Genomic DNA, 13,490 nt, shown 5'->3' on the forward strand with positions numbered 1-13,490 from the left:
AAGGAACCTTATTTTTATATTTATTTCTTAAAAATAGCATTTTTTTCTGAGGTTGGAAATAGGAGACCAGTGATAGTATAAAAATAATTGCAGTATAACATATACCTTGTAATTTTTTTTTAAAGTAGTTCACAGTTCTGTTGCGTTATCAATGATAATTAGAGGTAGAGAATCATGGAAATAACAACATTCTCGGATCTTCCCTTATGGATTTGTTTTTACATCTCTCCCTTCCTGTTTGACTCTTTCCTTCTATATGCTTTGAGTAGTACCTCCTATTCCAATTCAGGGAAATGTCCAGCTGGAACAGCTTGGGGATTCCAACATAACAGTGCCTAGACTACATGTAGAGTAAAATGCTCCTGGAATTGTACTGATAACAGATTGCTGAGATTGTTCATATTTTATCCCTGTATGAATGAGAATTTCCTAGGCCTGTCTTGAACCACCTGTGTTAGGTGTTGTTTACTTTTGGCCTCTTCTTGTAGTGTTTCTGCTTTTATGGTCAGCAACATTTGCATCTTCCCCTACAACTCACCAGCCACCCTGAACACGTTTGGTCCTGGAAACCATATAACAAAACCCATTCATCTATGGATAGGCATCAAAATTTCAACCCCATGACAGTGTGAATAGATCTATTATGCATTATCTGAAGCTTTCCACCACAGCTAAAGGTGATGTGAAGTAGTTGACATGTTTGTACTTTGATGCTAAAGGGGCTAAGGGAAGGATCTCTGGGATGAGAGCCCAGGTTCAGCCCAGCTCTGCCTGCGCTTTGTATCACCATAGGTCACTCTCCTCTTCCCCCTGGGTTTGTCTTCTCGCTGCACAATGAAGAAACTGAACCAGGACTCTTCTCTCTCTCCTCTCAAATCAGACATTACTAGTGTTTACAAAATTCAATAATATAAAAAGTTTAAGAGGAGGGTAAAAGTGAACCTAAAATAGGAATTTGAGAAAATATGGACTTAAGGTCTAATTTGCCTATTTCTTTATTATAAATAGATGAATTTGTCATATTACTGAGTTTAAGGCACATGTATCTCTGACATTTCTGTGTCAAGCAGCATTGATTAAAATCTATAAGGAGCTGATTATTTAAAACAACTCATTGCTGAAGAAGCTCTTATTTATTTATTTATTTATGTATTTATTTATTTATTTATTAATGCTTGTTTATTTTTGAGAGTGAGAGAGACAGCATGAGCAGGGGAGGGGTAGAGGGAGAGGGAGACACAGAATCTGAAGCAGGCTCCAGGCTCCGAGCTATCAACACAGAGCTCGATGCAAGGCTCTAACTCACGAATCATGAGATCATGACCTGACCCAAAGTTGGACGCTGAACTGACTGAGCTTCCCTGAAGAAACTCTTATTTAAACTACATCTCTGCTAGCTGCTCTAAACTAGCTTTGTCTTTGGGCACACTCCTTAATCTCTCTGTTCCTCACTTTCTAGTTTGTAAATTGAGGTGTCATTTAAATTCTTTCCTCTCTATTGGTTACAGGTAAGGCCTTTACTGGTTATCAGTAAACTCTCTAACATTATGAGTGGTAACATTATAGAACATTCTTGGACATCTGTCTTTTACACTTCTCTGGCTGCTTCAGTAGCAAAAACTCCTAAAGTGAATTGCTAGGTGTCTATTTTTGAGATAGATACATACATATATACATACATACATACATAAATATTACCTAGAGTTAGTCAATTTTGTGATGTAGTGATATAGTTTTGTGTAATGGGTTCTTGTGTTCTTAGGAAAATAAGGATTGTTTTAAGAAAAGTGAGATTGTATTTAAAACATTTCCAAAGGACTTTTTTTTTTTTTAGTTTTTTTTAAATGTTTATTTTTGAGAGAGAGAGAGACAGAGACAGAGTGTGAGCAGGGAAGGAGCAGAGAGAGGGAGACACAGAATCTGAAGCAGGCTCCAGGCTTTGAACTGTCAGTACAGAGTCCGACATGGGACTTGAACCCACGGGCTGGGAGATCATGACCTGAGCTGAAGTCGGACGCTCAACGGACTGAGCCACCCAGGTGCCCTTCCAAAGGACTTTTATGATTTAAATATTTAGTGACTTAAGCAAGTAAAGATTTTGTTTTAAGAATGGGAGAAAGGGGTCAGTGAACCATGAGTAAATGTAAGGAAGATCTCACTGGAACACATGGTCTTGGTTTTTCCTGAGATTTTAAAACTAAACTGAGTAGGTATAATTAGAAGCAGCCAGTGAGATCAGGAGAAGATGGAGAAGCTGCCGGCAGTAAAGGTAGAAATACTGCTGAAGGGAAGGAGCTGAGAACCCCCTAAGGACCTGGTGGTTTTGTGCACAGGACAAGGGAATTCTTGTCTTAAAGGGAAGAAATGTGGATAATCTTAGCCTGCATTCGTTGCAGAATTCAAGTAGGCTTTTGATTCTACATGTATGCTGGGTAGTGATATAATGGAATCCCCAAGTTCATATGTGGACACATCTCTAAATTGGTGTAGGAGGTACCATTCAAAACACAAAAAGCTAAGAAAAAAGACAAATCTATCATCTGTCTAGTTGGTATAATTAATAAATTAGGGTTATAATGCATGTGTTTTCTATGGATGAATGTGTTATTGTGATTTCTCTCTTGATTTAAACCTACTACTAACTTTATCTCTGTGTATTAGTCTTAGACCTTAAAGAATGTGTCAGGAATCATCCAGAAAACTTGAAATGACAACTGCCCTCTTCTCCAGAATGGAAGAAATCTGTGCTTTTGTGGGTTTTAAAGTGTTTGCAATTGCCTCTCCTTTTAGAAATAAATACATAGGTATATAATTCTGTCTTGGAAATTGGGTATATAGTTTTACTAACTTAAAAAAAACTTAAAAAAAAAATTTTTTTTTTTCAACATTTACTTATTTTTGGGACAGAGAGAGACAGAGCATGAACGGGGGAGGGGCAGAGAGAGAGGGAGACACAGAATCGGAAACAGGCTCCAGGCTCTGAGCCATCAGCCCAGAGCCTGACGTGGGGCTCGAACTCACGGACCGCGAGGTCGTGACCTGGCTGAAGTCGGATGCTCAACCGACTGCGCCACCCAGGCGCCCCTAAAAAAAACTTTTTTAATGTTCATTTGTTTTTGAGAGAGAGCACGAGCAGGGGAGGGGCAGAGAGAGAGGGAGGCACAGAATCTGAAGCAGGCTCTGAGCTGTCCGCACAGAGCCCGATGTGGGGCTTGAACCCACGAACTGCAAGATCATCACCTGAGCCGAAGTTGGACATTTAACTGACTGAGCCATCCAGGCACCCACATTTTTACAAACTTTGGAGGTAATTATTAATGGGAGCATTGTATTATTTTTAACTTTTCACCTCAAGGACATTCATCTTGATATTAAGCACAGTATCCTCACTTTTAAGAAATTCGGCACCAGGGGCGCCTGGGTGGCTCAGTCGGTTAAACGGCCGACTTCAGCTCAGGTCATATCTCACGGTCCGTGAGTTTGAGTTCCATGTCGGGCTCTGTGCTGACAGCTCAGAGCCTGGAGCCTGTTTCAGATTCTGTGTCTCCCTCTCTCTGACCCTCCCCCGTTCATGCTCTGTCTCTGTCTGTCTCAAAAATAAATAAACGTTAAAAAAAAAAAAAAGAAATTCGGCACCAGACCATTATTTAATGTGCAGCCCGTATTTAAATTTCATAGTTACTCCAGTAATGTTATATTATATAGCTGTGTTTTCAGTACAGAATCCAATTAAGGATTATGCATTGCAGTTGGTTGTCATGTCTCTCTAGTCCCCTCTTATATTTGCAGGAGTCCATCCCTACATCATCCGTTCCATTTGGTGTCACCTACTCCCTACCCACCACTTGTTTTCTTATTTATGGCATTGAAAAACCCAGGCTAGTGGTTAGTGTCGCCTAGTTAGGATTTGACGGATGCCTCTGTGTGATTAGGCTCAGGTTATACCTTTTTCCGGGAAGGAATACCTTCTCTGTGTCTCACTGGGAAGCAGATGATGTCATTGTGTCTCATTGTTGGTCATACTGTTTGATCGTACAACTAAGGTAGTGTCTGTCCAGTTTCCACATTGTAAAGGTACCTTTCCCACCTATGATTAAGACTGGCGTCTGGGTGGCTCCATTGGTTAAGTGATCAACTTTGGCTCAGGTCATGATCTCATGGTTCATGGGTTCAAGCCCTGTGTCAGGCTCTGTGCTGAACGCTTGCTCGGAGCCTGGATCCTGCTTCAGATTCTGTGTCTCCTTCTATTTCTGCCCCTCCCCTGCTTGTGCTCTGTCTCACTGTGTCTCTCAAAAATAAATAAATGTAAAAAACAAAATAAAACAAAATACTTTAAAAGAGAATATGTATCTTGCCCTCCAGTCTTTCTCAAAGTGGGTATAATATCCATTGCTGCCATTTGCCCAATAACATTATTACTATTTTTATGTCTGTTGTTTTTTTACATTTATTAGTTGGCAATGTTCTGTAAAGAAGACTTTCTCTACTTTGTGCTTTGTGAGGGAAAATGGTTTTTTGTTCTTTACATTGGAATTACCCCAGACCTTTTTTATTAGAATCCCCCAGGGTAGGGGCTGGGGAGGAGATGAAACTCTCAGGGGTCACTATTTTGGAAAGTTCTGACTGACCCGAGTGTGGAGGTAGCCAAGGTTAACAACAGCTGGTCTGTTTCTTTTCTTCTTCTTCTTCTTCTTCTTTTTTAATGTTTATGAGAGAGAATGAGAGCGGGGGTGGGGCAGAGAGAAGGAGACGAGGAATCTGAAGCAGGCTCTGAGCTGTCAGCGCAAAACTGGATGCAGGGCTCGAACTCACGAACCGCGACATCATGACCTGAGCCCAAGTCAGGCGCTTAACCAACTGAGCCACCCAGGCGCCCCAGCTGCTCTGTTTCTTAACTGGTTAAGAACCTGTACCTCACCTTGGGCTTCTACGAATCAAAATCTCAGTGGGAACAGATGGAAGCTAGAAATTTGTGTTTTTTGTAAAGGTCATCAGGAGTTTTTTTGTTGTCCATTCATTGTCAAACTGCTACTGTGCAAGCAACAGATACTATTCTATGGAAGATGGACTCAAATGTTGGAAAAATATCTATCAAGGCTAATGCATGATAGATAATATTTGGGATAAATGTAAATACATAACGACTCAGGCATGCCCCTCTTTCTAGGTTGTTTGGTGCTTTATTTTAAACTGTGGTCGAAAACCTACTCCCTTTCTCTGGATCACCTGTTAGTTCCAACTCACAGGCAAATATCAGGCCAAGCTGTCTGTGGGATGCTGCCATATGTCTGTTTTCATGCCTCTAAATCTATTTTGGCACACTATGTGTATCAAGATTAGCTTTTGGCTATGTATTACAAGAAAAGAAATGGTTTAAATGAGTTTTCCTTTTTCATGAGAAGAGTTGAAGAGTAGACAATCCAAGGCTGGTAGTAGTTATGTTGTATCATCTAGGACAGGTGCTCCTATTGGCTTGGCATGCCGCCTCCCAGCCCAGGATGACTGCTCAGGTTTCAGCCATTGAGTCTGATTCCAGCCAGCAAGGATGAAGGATAAAAAAAATCAACAGCCACCTCGTAGGACACTGCCTGAGGATAGCTTTTTACACTTCCACTGGTGTCTTGTTTGCCAGAAGATAATGTCTGTTACGTCTACCTGCAAGAGAAGCTGGGAAGCAGTGTCTCTAACTGAAGAGATGAATAAATCTGCCCTACTGAATTGAGCAGTATTACCTGTAAAAGGTGTCTCACAGAGCTTTGGGAGGGTGGAGGTGAGCTTCTAAGTTCAATCAGAGACCAAACAAAAACGACACAAAAAGAACCCAGAATGATCTAAATTAATTCTAGAGCACAGAATTCCATGATTCAGATTCCACTCCTACAGATAATTTTCAATGAAAATTAAAGGGAAAACACCATTTTCAGAGAATTGTTGTGTTTCTGGATACCAGTTAGAGTGAACTGTACTTCCAGATAGCTGTCAGGCAGTTTTCTGATTTAATGTTTTAAGGGAACAATTCTTTTACCAAGTTCTGTTGTAGTATATAACCTCTTTGTGGGGGAGTACTTAGTTGGAATAGCTTTGCCTTCACTGTATATTATTAGACTTTGTTCTTTTTCTAAACTCCGATCACTAATAGTCTTAAATGTACCTAGTAGTCCCTACTTTGAGAAGCGAACTGTTGTTTTTAAAGGCAATAATTAGGGGCACCTGGGTGACTCAGTTGGTTAAGCGTCTGACTTCAGCTCAGGTCATGATCTCGAGGTTTGTGAATTCGAGCCCCGCCTCTGGCTCTGTGCTTGACAGAACCTGGAACTTACTTCAGACTCTGTCTCCCTCTCTCTAAAAAATAAATAAGCATTAAAAAATATTTTTTTAATAAAAAATAAAGGCAATAATTAAGTTTACTAAAGCTTTATGGTTTTTTTTTTTTCCTCCTTACCATTTCTTCTGATATTCCCTTTATTCCCGTTGGCTTCACTTTTCTTCTTGCTGAAGAACCTAGTATTGTAGGTCTGTGGGGGTCTATGATACATTTACTTAAAAACTGGGTTAGAGGATTAAAGGTTGGCAGGTGTTTGCTCTCAGCACGTGAGGATGCACCGCAGCTGCCATTCAGCATCTACAGCTGCTGATGAGAAGCTTGTTGCTCCTTAGAAGTTCTCACAGGGAAGTCGGTTACTTACCAAGATCATCTCTCTATGCTTGATGGCCTGTGGGTGAGCAGAGAATCTCTTTTACTTTCAATGTACATTGCCTGGTAAGAAGTAGGTTTTGATGACTAAACGTTTCAAAGACTCTCTCTTTTTATGTATAGCTCTCGCACTCTCTCTTTTAGGGTTGTTTCATTTTGCTACTCATGTTTTCCGACTGCTGCTTTGTAACATGAAAGGAGAATTGATGTGTATTGACTTGGGATAAATCCCTTGCCTCTGTTCCATTCCAGGACTTGGCCCACCCTTCCCCCCTCAACGTATTCTAACCGGAACCTGCCAGGTAGATTTTTTCCTAATACAGCCAGAGTTGGTTCTTGCAACAGACAAAAAGTCTCTAGTTCCTGCCTAGCAGCTGGCTCATGCAGTACTTAATTGGCAAACTTTGAGTTTAGAAATGACAAGAAATGCTCCTTTCAGAAATGCTCAAACAGTAGGGAAGAGGCAGTTGGCAGCTCCTGCACAGAGCAAGAGCTGAAACTGGCATAGCACAGAACAGCATCCATAGCTGAATGGTATTTCCTGGCGTTTGGTTTGGCAGAAGTTAGCTCAAGTGCTGTTGTCTTGATAATTTTGATACCGTCTTTGGAATCTTCCCAGAAATCTCCAAAACAATAGCGTGATCTTAAAATCGCAAACTTTCTGTTTATCAAAGAGGCAAGAAAGATAAACATTTTCTTAGGTTTTAGCTAGTTCAAGGTGCTCCGTCAGAAACAAAATAATTTGTGAGTTGAAAGGATTTTGAGATCAGTTCTTAGTGCTCTACTCCTTAGGATTTCTTACTGTAGGTACAGGTCTTTTGTCAGTAAAATATTTGAAAGTAAATCACTCATTGTATACACTTATTACCTCTAAGAGGCCTTGGTTATGTAGCTACGGTAGAAATTTTCTGTGGCGCCCTTCCCCCCCCCCCCTTTTTTTTTAAAGACTTCAGTATTCTGTTCAGGTCATAGAGTTGAGTAAACTTAATTTCAGTTCCAAACCCAAATCCATTAAAACAAAACAAAACAAAAAACTCAGGAGTATCTATTTTACAAACCAAAGGGAAACACTGGCATCCTTCCAGGTTCCTGAAGGCTGGTTTTGTTGGCTGGCACGCATGTCTCCATGCCTTTGTGATGTCTTAGATTCTGTTCCCCACAAAGTAAATGCACTTAACCCTACTGTTTGCTCATTCTTGTATCTCCTCATGATAGATGATTAGGAATTACTCATTGGCAGACTTTACCAGTTACGCAAACTTCAATTGAGCAGCTTTGTTCTTACGTTACTTCAAGTTACAGAGTCTGCCAAGAAGTCCAAAGGAAGTTTTGCCGATAGGCATCTGGCAGAAATCCACTGGGAAGCAGCTTGGGTCATGTGACTGTCCTTCACCTCTGAAGGTTTTGTAAGAAGCATTCAGGATAATGCAGCTGAACATTAACTTAAATGCAAAGAATGTGTAACAAAGGGTGATGCTGATGAATTTTTTCAAGCTTGAGCTCAGAGACTTAAGAATCACAGGTGAAAGAGGCTTATCAAAACCCATTGTTCTGGCTACTTAGTTTTGTAAGTAAAAGTTAGGTATCCAAATCCTGGAAACATGGCTTACTATGCAGATGTCTGTATAGCAGTAATTTGTACCACAGAGACAGTTTAATGATTATCAAATAGACAGGATGATTATGCAAAGTACCTTATATTCCCAGAGGAAAATTTCCTTGAAAAGTAACCTACAGTCAGGGAGATGCTTGGTGAATAAGGAATTGGCGCAGAGGGAAATGGGTGATGTTCAGACGTCTGGTGAGTCAACTTTTTATTAATGTGCTATTGCCAGGGACACAGCACTGCCCATCGATCTGGGGTGCCACCTCCTCGTTTGTTTGGTTTGCTTCTAACACTGCTTTTTATGTTTGATAGGTCTTCTTGTTTCTGTTTTCATCCCAGCACAGAATACTTTTCTGTCAGCATACAGATTCTCCCTTGATGTCTTCACCCCCTCTTTGTTAATAGTCCTTTCGGCCCTTCTCTACTGACCATCATTCCTTTTCCAAAGCCTCACACAAATTTTAAATTTGTTCTTAGTATTGGATTTGTTATCTCCTACTCAATTTCCGCTCCTAAAAATCAACAACAAAAAAAGCATTGATGGCCTTTCTTCACTGTGTCAGAAAGATTATTTTGCTTTTATTCAGCTTTCGAGGCTGCAACATAGGTTTTGCCTTGGAGCTTTTCTCCTCACAGAGCCGTCTTGAGTTATCTTCTAGGCGAAGACACATGTGTATGCTGTGCTTGTGAGGGAGGCTCTGCAACTTTCACTCCAAGGATGATGCCTGTTAACGCTGGTCCTCTCAAGACGTACAGAAGTTGCTCTCTGGGATCAGTCCCAGGAAGAGTGTTCTTTACTAAGCAAATGGATAGTTTTTCTCTTAGAGGTATACTGAGTTATGCAGCTGATTTGTCTTAAAATTAGCTGCTGGAAAGCTTAGAGCTAAATGTATATAACAACATTCCTGGCTTCATCTTTTAGATTCAGGTCTTTATATTCTCATTTCTTCGTTGCCTCTGTTTTACTTCTGGATTACTTGTATTTTCTAAGCAGCCTAAAATCTTTCTGGAACAAGGCCCAGAAAACAATTAATTATGCAGTCATGGCAAAACACAATGGGGCAGATCTGAGCAAGTTACACATTAGGTTAGTCTGATCATTAAAAAGGTCTTTATGACTGTCAGTCTCAAAACAAAAGTATATTATTGAGAAGAACATGATGTAGATGTTCTCAGATAAAATACTTAGGTCCTATCTTTACTTTAAAAAAAAAAAAAAAACAACAACAAAAACTGGTTAAGATTACTGTGTCTGTTATACCATAAGGACCAGAATGAAAAAGTATTAACATTGAGCACAGTTTATGGTCAGTGTCCACATTAATTCAGTTATTAAAAAATAAGAAAGGCCTTAAAGTGTCCCCGTGGAATAAATGGTACGTGGTAATTGCATAAAACACTGGCAGGCTGTGAGATACAGTGCTTTGCACGCAGAGGCACTATTCTTAGGACTGGGAAATGTTAAAGAATGAAATAATTTTATTTAGTGTTCTTCGTTGGTGAATAGAAACAGAAGTGACTTGGCCAAGCTGTGCTGGACAGGCCCCTCTCACAGGTCTCCACAGTCAAGGGTTCAGTGGGAAGGCAAACCCTCTTCTCGTGTATGTGTTCTAAGAATGCTTACGGAGCTACAAGGGAGGCTTCGTTTAGCTGACAGCTGTGTTAAGACCTGCATTGTGTTAGGATGTCCTGGGAAACACCGGGAATACCAGCTTGTAAAGAATATAAGTACGTCTACATATGCTAAAGCAACAAAACCCAATGATTTTCATCAGTAATATTCCCTGGAATTGAATTTTAGATTAACTCTTACTGGAAATATTAGGTACATGTGGGTTAGATCAAGGAAGAGACACAGAAGAGCACAGTTTAGATGATTTTCATTTGTAGAAAACTAAGCATAGGGTCTAGAATCCTGTGTTGCTGGACTTTTCATAAGTGTGAAAGGCGTGGTTCAAAATAAAATGATTTTCCCTTTTCCTTAATATATCCATTGACCATAAGATAAATTTATTAGTATGAGAACTTGGAAATAACTTGTTAGGTAGGTTTGTTTGTTTGTTTATATTGACTTTTTAAAAATTTATTTTGAGAGAGTGAGCCTGCATGTGAGCACGGGAGGGGCAGGAGGAGAGAGAATTTTTTTAATAGATTTTTTTTAAGCTTTATTTATTTATTTTGAGGGAGGGAGGGAGGGAGGGAGACAGAGAGAGAGAGAGAGAAAGAGAGAGAGAGAGAGAGAGAGAATGAGAATCCCAAGCAGGCCCCACACTGCCAGTGTGGAGCCAAATGCAGGGACTGAACTCATGAACCGTGAGATCATGACCTGAGCCGAAATCAAGAGTTGGACGCTTCACCGACTGAGCCACCCAAGTGCCCTTGAGAATCTTTTTGTTTGTTTGTTTTGAGAGAGAGAATGTCAACAGGGGAGGGGCAGAGAGACAGATGGAGTGAGAATCCCAAGCAGGCTCTGTGCTGTCTGCGCAGAGCCCAACGAGGGGCTCAATCTGTGAGATCATGACCTGAGCTGAAACCAATGGTCAGATGCTTAATCAACTTGAGCCACCCAGGTGTTCCTGTCAATTTTATTTTTTTCAGGTTTGTTTATTTATGAGGGGGTAGGAAGGGCAGAGATGGGGGACAGAGGGTCCGAAGTGGGCTCTCTGCTGTCAGCACAGCTTGAACTCACGAACTGTGAGGCCATAACCTGAGCCAAAGTTGGACGCTTAACCGATTGAGCCACCCAGGTGCCCCCCAACCCCATCTGTCAATTTTAAATGTTAATACTCTGGGGCACCTGGGTGGCGCAGTCGGTTAAGCGTCCGACTTCAGCCAGGTCACGATCTCGCGGTCCGTGAGTTTGAGCCCCGCGTCAGGCTCTGGGCTGATGGCTCAGAGCCTGGAGCCTGTTTCCGATTCTGTGTCTCCCTCTCTCTCTGCCCCTCCCCCGTTCATGCTCTGTCTCTCTCTGTCCCAAAAATAAATAAACGTTGAAAAAAAAAAATTAAAAAAAAAATAATGTTAATACTCTGATCATCGCTTCCATGACATAAAATCTTAGAAGTATTTGTACAGGGGCACAAGATTTATGTTAGAGATTTGATTACAGTATTATATAAATTAGTGAAAAAATGGGAAACCAAACTTTGTGCAGATCTTGAAAGTATAACCTTCAGCTGCAACAAAATAACAGATAAAGATGAAGGAATTTTGAATTTTTTCTTGAGAACTTCTCAGAGATGTGGTTATTTTATTCTCAACAGTGGAAACAAACATCGAAACTCTAAGTTATAAAGTATTAAAGCATAAGATGGGTGTGTGCAGTGGACCACAGACCTGATGCTTTCAGATGCTTGTACTCTTGGAGCATCTTTTTTTTTTTTTTTTTTTTTTTTTGGTGGGTGATTCAATTAAACTACTTAATCATTAGGTTTTTTGAAAGAAATTTTATTGAGGTATAATTGACCTATAACTGTGGTTTCAGGGGCACAATGATTGGATATTTGTATATATTGCACAATGATCACCACAGTAAGTCAACAGCCTTTACCATAATTCTTTTTTTCCTTGTGATGAGAACTTTTAAGATCTCTCGGTGCAACTTTGAAATGTGCAATAGAGAATTAACAATAGTCATATCAAGGGGCTATCTTTGATGCCATTTTTTACACATTGATGATCACAGGTTTAAGCTTTTGCCAACATAAGAAATTTGTTTTGACTCAGGAAATCATACCAAGGCAGATGGAAGAGTGATAAGGCAGCACCTCCTCAAATGAAAGTTCTGTTGGGCTGTTTTTCTTAAGAGTCACTTACAAAGCACATCCTATACCTGCTGGAAGTAGAGTTATGTCCTTTAATTTTTCTTCTTTTTCTTTCTTTTTTTTTTTTTTTTTTTTAAGAGAGCACAAGTGGGGAGAGGGGCAGAGGGAGAGAAAGAATCTCAAGCAGGCTCCATGCTCAGTACAGATCCTGACGCAGGATTTTATCTCATGATTATGAGATCATGACCTGAGCCAAAATGGAGTCAGACTCCAAACTGAGCCACCAAGGACCCCCCTGCCCTCCATTTTAAAAGAATAAATATGGCTCAAGAGCTAGAGAAGCCCAGGTTTGAATGCTGGTTACAATACCAGTCAGTATATTGCTGTGTGCATCTCTCTGGCTCAGTTTTCTCATCTTTAAAAGGCAAATGTTGGGGTACCTGGGTGGTTCAGTTGGTTAAGTGTTCGACTTCGGCTCAGGTTATGATCTTGCGGTTCATGAGTTTGATCCCTGCTTGGGGCTCTGTGCTGACAGCTCAGAGTCTGGAGCCTGCTTCAGATTCTGTATCTTCCCTCTCTCTCTGCCCCTACCCAACTCCTACTCTGTCTGTATGTCTCTCTCTCAAAAATAAACATTCAAAAATGTTTTTAGACATGGGAATGTTGTTAGTTTATGTTAGTCGGATGGGTTGTGAGGTGTAGATGAGGTAATGCACCTTTCACAGAGGAAACACAAACTCTTGACACTCCCTGATCATACCTTCTTAACTGTGAAGTTTTGCAGGCTTTCTACACATCTCCCACCATGTTAAACACAAAGGTAGCACTCAGATGTTACATGAATGGCTTAACTGGAATCCCACCATTCTGAGTGGGAAACTTTGTGTATAACTTGATAATTATCAATTTTAAATGTTCAGACCCTTTGTCTCCAGCTAAATTTTACCTATAAGAGTTTATGTAACAGAGGTATACAAGGGCACAACTTTTTGTACAAAGATTTGATTGCACCATCACATGAATTAGTTGAAAATTAAGTACACACGAACGCATGCACCAAGATAAATCAGTAGTCGAGTCTAGCTGGAGGAATGCCCTCCTAATAGGTGAGGGAGGGGCATCTGAATGACGTGGGAGGAGGAGATGCAAAGTGTATCTCTATGGTAAAAAAACAAACTAGAACACATTATTTGTAGGATGCTCCCATTTATTTACTATTGTCGGTTCATTAAATCTATTTCCTCCCCATGAAACGGGTCTGCCTGTCCTTACCTCGTTTTCCACGTAATCTTTTCCACTGGGTTTAAGTCATTCTTCCAGAGAGTTTTGCTTGAAAGAATTGAACTTTTTGGGCATGGCACTTCATTGGGTATTGAGTTGATCGTAGAGGTTAACAGTTATTTGGGTCAGTGTAAATTTTCCTGAT

At 40.4% G+C, this 13,490-nt stretch overlaps 1 protein-coding gene across 3 annotated transcripts in view; it reads left to right on the forward strand.

The window, feature by feature from the left end:
• IGF2BP3 (insulin like growth factor 2 mRNA binding protein 3) overlaps positions 1-13,490 on the forward strand; it is a 153,533-nt gene that overhangs the window by 126,966 nt on the left and 13,077 nt on the right. The gene's annotated exons all lie outside the window — the stretch shown is intronic.

This window comes from Herpailurus yagouaroundi, unplaced genomic scaffold, assembly GCF_014898765.1.
Source record: "Herpailurus yagouaroundi ecotype Mexico unplaced genomic scaffold, PumYag 100, whole genome shotgun sequence".
In the NCBI taxonomy this organism is placed as follows: Eukaryota; Metazoa; Chordata; class Mammalia; order Carnivora; family Felidae; genus Herpailurus; species Herpailurus yagouaroundi.